The 8,740-nt window shown below is 40.9% G+C and overlaps 1 long non-coding RNA gene across 1 annotated transcript; it reads right to left on the bottom strand.

Annotated features, from left to right (window-relative positions):
- Positions 1 to 4,048: 4,048 nt before the first annotated feature.
- LOC117293221 lies at positions 4,049 to 8,331 on the bottom strand. Its single transcript, XR_004519386.1, has 2 exons — positions 6,297 to 8,331; positions 4,049 to 6,250 (listed from the first exon to the last, which is right to left on the bottom strand). It is a non-coding gene; the product is annotated as an uncharacterized LOC117293221 (long non-coding RNA).
- Positions 8,332 to 8,740: the final 409 nt, after the last annotated feature.

Genomic DNA, 8,740 nt, shown 5'->3' with positions numbered 1-8,740 from the left:
GACACGGCCGTGTCATCCATCTCATGTGGGGCGTTAAAGATGTTTACAAAGGTTATCTTTCTACCAGCCGGAGTAAACGTCGCCGTTTTCTGGTTGATAACCATTCCCGTTGTCGTGAGCCTGTTTGGTCAGAGTGACGCACCATGTTGTCTCATTTACACATTGGTCGCATTGGACTTCTTTTCGTTTGTACAGTTCGTCTAGTGTCTTAAAAACCCCGTCCGGGTTCGATTTCTCTGCAAGCATGACATTCACACTGTAATCCCTAGACAGGGTCACACAGCCCAAAAACGTAGAAGAAACAGCTCCAAGAGAACAATTATCCGGAGCGCCGAAAAAACATGACCCGCAAAAGGCCGAGCTAGACTGGCTTCTTGAGGCGGCATGGATTGCTTCAAACACCAAACCAATATTAGGGTTGAGAGTACTTTTGTCCCGAACATGCAACCGATCAGACTTCTTCTTTGTTTGTTCATGATATTCAGTTTTGGAGACGGTCGTTGCTGACCGTGTCCCAAACGATCTGCAAAGGGTACAAAGGGTAGGATTTCATCCACATAAAGCGGTCTTTTCTGTCCCAAATGTGCTGCTTGGTCCTGTGGCAGGGCCAGAGCATGCCAGAACCTCTTGTCATTGTTGATGAGACGAGGTTATTTCTGAGGCATGAGTGCACTGACCAGTCATCTTCAGCATTTGTGCTGGGATGGACCCCCTGCAACATCCTTTATTCCAAACTAAGCTTTGACTTCGGCTACTGTTGTTAAGGGATTGAGTCTCAGACGAAATAATGAACTAACTAAGGAGAAATACATGACACCGAGCAATGCCCTGAGTCTGGACAGGATGGTGGCGGAGATGTAGCGGGTTTGGCATCATACTTAGCCTCGTTACGGGCTTGCCACATCACCATTCTGAACAAACTAAGAGCTTTCACCATTTTCATGTTTTGTTAATTTGATTTGGAACTCTTAAAAAGTGAATAAATCAATGTGTCCCTGTCAGGGAAGGTTTGCGCATCATTGAACGTCCCTAGGTATTGAGTGAGCCACGTGACCGCTGCTTTAATCACTATGCATTCAGTGAAAAGCTGTATCACTGTTTCCACCTGAGAACAGTGAGGGCGGTGACCGGGGTCTTGAGTTCTTTTACTGGGTCGGTTGCCCGTGGGCAAAATCTTGTGAATAACTTTGAAATTGAGCGCAACATGGCGGTTGTGAAGTTTGTTGCTTAAATTTCTCTTCCATATTGTGGCCCAGTCTTTACCCGGTGAGTCCTGTTGTACTTTTGGTACAATCCCCTGGCACTCTACAGTGGTAGCAAGGAACAATTGATGCCTGATTTTAGACCAGTCGTTTATGTGTTTGGTGTTTTTCCTATAGGTTGCTACACAGTGCAATGATACCCTTTCACTCCCACTCTCCTTTGAACAACCCACAGGGTCTTCTTCTCATAACTGTACTGTTCGGGTGTGTTCTGACGTGGAAACCACAGGTGCTTTTCCCAGTTGTATTTGTCTTTCAGATCGGGCTTGATTACGTCATTGAGACTATCACCTGATATGGCCATGTAGGCAGAATCTGTGTCCATCTCACACACCTGAAAATCGCATGGGAAAGTCAAAGTAAAACTCGAGCATCCGCAATTTAGCGTATTGATAGACAAAGAAACCTATCTGAAGGGGGAGGTTTAAGTTGAAAACTTCTTTAAACATGCCACCACCCACTGCATGGAGTGCCTTAAGGTGTTTTTTATTGATCATGGAATGGGCATCGGCATCATTATATTCATTTCTTCGGCGTACTGCCGCATGTGGTTTCTAACATCGGCCATGGAGATGTTCATGTTTTTGAAAACGGGTGGCATCTCGGCAAAGTAATCTCTTCTTTTGGGTGGTACCCGAAGGTCACACTCTACCAGACCGAATATGGAACCATTCTTGATCCCGCTTAAAACCTGTTCCGTGGTAATTCAAGAATTGTTTCAAGTCTGGATCGGTTTTCTGAATGTCTGCCCACTCGCATTCCCACATTTCGATTAAATTTTAGCCAAGGTCCCGGATGTAGGAGGAAGTCTTTTGGGTCTCTTCCATTAAAACATGGTGTCATGTATGAAGCAGACATGTTTAAAAGCGCGATCAATTTAACCCTACCCCTACCGAAGGTCACACTCTACCAGACCAAATATGGAACCATTCTTGACCCCCCTTAAAATCTGTTCCGTGGTCATTTTCCACGCATTAGAATACGGAAGTCTCACAGACTTCAAGAATTGTTTCAAGTCTGGATCGTTTTTCTGAATGTCGGCCCACTCGCACTCCCACAAGACCCTGGATGTAGGAGGAAGTCTTTTGGGTCTCTTCCATAAGTTCCTCTTGGGTTTCGTAATTTTTGTCGTTGAACTGTTATGGATTGGCATGTCATCTGTGACCGTGCCAAAAACAACCCTGGAACTGATATAGACCGTATGGGTTTTATGACTATAACCGCAACCATTGCGTTTCTTCTACTATGTCCATTTTCTTAATGTACAAAAAATGTGATTTGTGCAGGTTGATGTTCAGGGTTTCTTTATGCTTACACAGTGCCTCTTCGCGAACGAGGCTGAACACTCTGACGTTAACTTTGAATATTCATTCAAAGTGATGCAGGTCATCTAAACAGACACTACAGGATGGAGCTGTGTCACACGATCCCGTCCTGAAGTTGGTGTACGTGGCAAAACATTATTTTGTCATGCACAGATCAAAACGATAAAACAAAATACAAAACTAGCCTCAATCCCACGATTACCTGAGGAACAGCTTCACGCCTGGAGGGAATACTGTAAGGCCTATGTACTTGGCCTATCCCAAAGACCCGCTGGAGCTCTTCCGGCTCTATCGCTGGCAATTTGAAGGAAAATAAAAAAGGAAAATAAAAAACCTTGACCGTGTCCCAAACGATCTGCAAAGGGTACAAAGGGTGGGATTTCATCCAAATGAAGTGGTCTTTTTTGTCCCTTATGTGCTGTGGTCCTGTGGCAGGGTCAGAGCATGCCAGAAACTACCCCTATGTATATGGTGGATTATATAAAGTGTTCCTTTAACTATCCACCCATTTGTATACCTGATTAGATTTTGTACCAAATCGTTAATAAAATCATGCTCCTGTTAATAGCAGTTAGTGAAGAGAGTACATGCATTTTGTTGTCCAGTGTGTCTTCTTGCCGGTTTGGGAAAGAGGTATGGGATGGAGAGGGTTAAAATATGTCTTTCAATTAAAAATGTCACAAAAAAAAATCACCACATTACAGTCCATTGGTGCCAATCACGGCGAATCACTTTAATCAACGTTACAAACGAATATGTAATAACAAAAGAAAGGGTTTGCCCTAATAAGCAAGAAAACCAACTGTGGGTAAATTGAGTGGAACACCTGAACGAAATTCTGCCAGGTCAGCACAAATAAAAAAGAGAGCATTCCCTTTTTAAAATTTATTTATTTATTTTTTATTCACTGTATAGAACAAAACACTAACCTTACAGTTACACGTTAATTGTGCCTGTAGGAAAAAACTATAAATAAGTAGTGAACTTGCGGGTAACAACAATGACTAAGTAAATCTCTTTTGTGAGAGTGTTGGCTCTGAAAAGAGCCGGTGTGGTTAATTGTGTCGCTAAACAACATGATATCTGTTGGGGTGAGCAGCTCTTCTGCGTCTTCTGCTTAGGTTTTCGGAGGTAGACCGCACCCGTGCTTGGTTACGGCGTTCAATTGAACTTATTCTGCTTAGGTTTTCGGAGGTAGACCACCGCACCCGTGCCTGGTTACGGCGTTCCATTGAACTTATTTGAACCTTCATTAACAACGCCACCCTGCGTAATCGCACCAATGCAACGAAGACGGCAAATAGGGTAATCGCCCCACATACCATGGAGCCCAGCTGCAACCAATATATGAGTACACAATGTTCCCCACTCATCATCTTGGGCTCTATGAGAAATTTCAGCTCCAGCCAATATTATATATGTGACACTCTAACTTTGAGGTCAAAATGAGGGATACGAGGACACTTTGGCTGCCGTTATAACGTTTATTCTGTAAAAGAAGACGAAGAGAATATTCAATGTTCGTTCGTCTCCGACGCAGAGAATAATCACAATTGATAATATAATAAAATAAATTAAAGCACAATAATATTTACAAATTAAATAACAACACTATTACGGAATGAACCAATCTATTAAAGGAAAATACCATGAACAATTGAATGACTTATCCCTTGTGTTCACGTATAAATTGTACTGGAAAGGAACATCAACACTTATAAACAATGTGCTCCAAAGGAAATAATAACCCATTAACTCTGAAACAAAGACCGTATTTCCCGCCAAAACTCCTGGTCGGTCGCCATCTTGCGACCGAACCCTTCTAACGAATTAATTGTATAGAAAAAAACAAACCTTAGGAATAACTAATCAAGGGTTTCCTTGAACCTCAATATTGATTTAGATATTTAAACAATGAAATGGTACTCAAAGGCAACAAGTATTTACAAAGCATAAACCTTCGTTTCACTTCTACAAAAATCAAATAGCACAACGATGTATACGGTACTAGTAAAACATCGGAAATAATACATTTTTACCAAACTCGGTCAAGTAAAGATTAGGTACGAAAAGAGACAGACTGGTTGAGTACTATTTAATATAATTCTAAAATGTGATAGCAAAGTAAAAATAAAAGAATGGAATGTTGTTTTACCTGTAAAAGAAGACGAAGAGAATATTCAATGTTCGTTCGTCTCCGACGCAGAGAATAATGACGGAGGGGTCGCCGTTGGTGGCGCCCGAGGATATGAATATTCATTAAAAAGGAAATTGAATGCATAAGAAAATAGTTTTGTGGGGGGTATTACTTTATACCTGTCACATTATCCCCCTGTGTCTTTACACCCCCAGCTGAAGATCTGGTATTCAAGACGGTAGTGTATTTTTCTTTGGTAAGTTCATTATTTCGTCTGTTTAGACCTTTACAACTGAACTTCTTGGTTGCTCCGAAACAAAAGTACGTCTTGCTACACAGGGCTATTATACCATCCCCCTCCCACTCTACTTTAAACAGCCCCGGGTCCTCTTGTCTTTAAACCCCCACCCGAAGATCTGGTATGAAGATCTGGTATTCAAGACGGTCATGTTTTTTCTTTCTTTAGTGAGTTCATTTGTTTCGTCTGTTTAGACCTTTACAACTGAACTTTTCGGTTGCTCTGAAACAAAAGTACGTCATGCTACACAGGGCTATTATACCATCACCCTCCCACTCCTTTGAACAGCCCACGGGTCCTCTTCTCATAACTGTACTGTTCAGGTGTGTTCGGGCTTGATTACGTCATTGAGACTATCACCTGATATGGCCATGTAGGCAGAATCTGTGTCCATCTCACACATCTGAAAATAGCGTGGAGCAACAAACTTCATAAGGAAGTCAAGGGAAAACTCGAGCATCTGCAATTTAGCATATTGATAGACAAAGAAATCTATCTGAAGGGATAGGGTTAAATTGATCGCGCTTTTAAACATGTCTGCTTCATACATGACACCATGTTTTAATTGGTCGGTTACTGTCTTGCCGTAGGCTGAATTGCCAAGTAACTTCATTGTATCGGCAATAATAGCCTTATCGGGGTCACTGTCCCCATCCCGCCTTGCCTGGCTGACTCGACTACCAAACTCTTCGAAGCACGGATTGGCTTTTTATTCGATCACTTCATACACCCTTGTGACTTCCAATCCGTGCTCCAAGTACCAAGCCAAAAGTGGGGTTGCGAGGAGTAGTTTATTCCCAAACATACTACTGATCAGACTTCTTCTAGGTTTGTTTAGTATGTTCATTTCTTCGGCGTATTGCTGCATGTGGTTTCCAATATTGGCCTTGAAAGTGTTCACGTTTTTGAAAACGGGTGGCATCTCGGCAAAGTAATCTCTTCTTTTGGGTGGCACCCGAAGGTCACACTCTACCAGACCGAATATGGAACCATTCTTGACCCCCCTTAAAACCTGTTCCGTGGTAATTCAAGAATTGTTTCAAGTCTGGATCGGTTTTCTGAATGTCTGCCCACTCGCATTCCCACATTTCGATTAAATTTTAGCCAAGGTCCCGGATGTAGGAGGAAGTCTTTTGGGTCTCTTCCATAAGTTCCTTTCATGTTTTTTTATTGACGTCGTTGAACTCTTTTGAATTGGCCTCTCACGTGTGACCGTGTCAAAAACAACCTCGGAACTGATAGACTGTATGGGTTTCATGACAATCCCCGTCAACTCTCACGCTTCTATTGCCCACAGATTTCCCTTTGTGATTAAACTGGTGTTGGATGTGGATACCAGTTGTTTTGGCTTCCCAAGTGTCTCAAGCTATCCAGTCAATCTATAAATATATAATAATAATAGTAACAATAACAAGTGAAATCATATAATTAAAAAAACACTGTAGAAGGTAATACAAAGTTCATCTTTGTTGTTTACTCAATGAATTAATAGTAACAAGTTTGGTCTTACTGTAGTTCACTTTATCACTTTTGATCAATCAATACAGAATCAATAAACAATCACTTAAGAATATATCAAATTTCCCAACATCTCAAATCAACATTCTTGCCAATAACCTTCTCATGATTAAAACCTCCCAAAATGATATAAATTCTGCTGCAAAATTACTAGGTGTTTATTATTATGTTGGTTTCCTGAATCCCGAATGACCAGAAAGGGTCCAGAGGATGAGACTTCATCCTTGATTTATTGTAGCAATCTTTCTTGCCCCTCATCTTCTTTGATCCTTTGGCAGGAGAGAGGAGATAAAATCTCCCTTGTGTCATGGTGGAAGACTGAGGTTGTTTCTGAGGCTTGGGTGCATTGACCAGTTGTTGGTGTTGGGTGGACCCCCTGCAGTATTCTAATGCCAAACCAGGCCTTGATCTCTTGCATTGTGTTTTTTGCCCTGAACTTTGGGTTTACTGTTTTGTTAGTGTACTTAACTATTTTAGGAAAAAGAAATATAGGAAAAAAAAGAAGAAAATAGTCCAAGTGGTAATCTTGTTCTGGTCTTTGGAATGTTGCTCCCGGTCTTGGGCCCTTAAATGACTTGGTTTTGAGTTTAGTTTGATCCCTGTTCCACCCATGCTGGTCCGTAGTCTTCCTCTACGAGGGAAATGTTCTTAAAGGCCATTAAGTTACGTGTAAAGGTCCCAAGTTGAATGTCTTGTCTGTGCCCAGCGCACTGCTCTCTTTTGCCACCGTGTGTTGAAACAATAGCTTTTCAGACATTCAATTTGCGTTTCTGTCAAGAGGGTTACTGAAGAAACTTTTCCATTGAAGCTGTGATGGTGTTTCTTGCAAGCAAACATAATAGGGTTTCGGTGGGGATAAGTGTCAGGGTTCTCTGCTGGGTTTGCACAGGCAAGACGTTGGGTGATCTGATTTAATCTACTACTCAGTCTCTTGGTCATCTTCTTTTCCTGTAGCTTTGGTATCATTGTGGAAATTCGCAATGTCATCCAGTTTGTTTTATTCTTTAAGACATGGTTCATAGATTCTGCATTGCCGTTGGACCACCCCCCTGGAAAGGGTTTGAAGCGCCAAAGAAAAGTTGTTGTGTGTAGTTGTTTTGAAGTTCACCTTTATCTTTAACACCACATTTTTGTCAAAGTAGGAGCGGAAGTGCCAAAGTTTTCTTATTGCTCTTCGCACGATTGATTCGCGTTCCTCAAAAACAACTAATGTCTTTGCCAAAGGTTGTTTTCATGATTTTGATTTTTGTCTTTTCACTCACTCCATCTTTTCTTAAGGAGGAAGAAACTCGTCCATTGATGAGGCGAGTCTCTTCCCTTGAATTGAGAAGTTTTTTTCTCTCCTTTTGGTAAGAAGGAGTGTTTTCATTGGAACTTGATATTTTTCCCGATGAACTGTTACATCGTGGCCCGTGTGAGTGTCCAGTTGTTCCAGTTCATTTTGTTGCAGGTCCAAAAGTTTGATAAAAGTTATCCGTTTTGACCTCAATGCAGTTACTTGTCTCAGCGGTGACATTGAAGTTAGTTTTATTGACAGAACCAGTCTTGTCAAGAATGTAAAAACTATGCCACCGTTAGAGGGCTTAAGAATTCCTTATTGGATTTTGTTAAGTAAAAGTTTGCAGTTAGATGACACAAGCATTAAAACAAATGAAAAAAAAAGCAGCATCAACAACAGCTAAGTTAAGGTGAGGGCACCACCAACCATGTACAATTTTGTTTAAATTACAAACAATATTATTTTTCTTTTTGCAGAAACCATAAACAGTAATCAGGTTTGCATTCAGATGACACAAGGCTTTTGAAACAACAACAACAACAACAACAACAACAACAACAACAACAACAACATTTACCATTTGTATACATAATTCAAAATTTAGCCACCAAATGTAACACAAAAACATATAGTGTTATAGAGGTTTATTGAGATGAAAACACGAGAATAACTGAGGGCGGAGATGTTCTTTAGTTTGCTGTATTATGAGATCATTTATTTTCTATCCTAGGCTGAGAAATTTAATGCATTGAGAAAAAGAGATAGTCAAGAATTTAGTAATTGTAGATTTTATCAACTTAAATAATAACAAGATGTGTCTTATATTTTCGCTGTTGAAGTTTGAGCAAACAGCCTCTGGCAAATTCAAAGTCCCTGGTACGTTAATTACAGGCTCCATCGAAATGTCTGAAATGTTTACTG

This window comes from Asterias rubens, chromosome 8 (assembly GCF_902459465.1).
Source record: "Asterias rubens chromosome 8, eAstRub1.3, whole genome shotgun sequence".
Classification (NCBI taxonomy): domain Eukaryota; kingdom Metazoa; phylum Echinodermata; class Asteroidea; order Forcipulatida; family Asteriidae; genus Asterias; species Asterias rubens.
The sequence above is the reverse complement of the archived record's forward strand: the minus strand, read 5'-3'. Positions and strand labels throughout refer to the sequence as shown.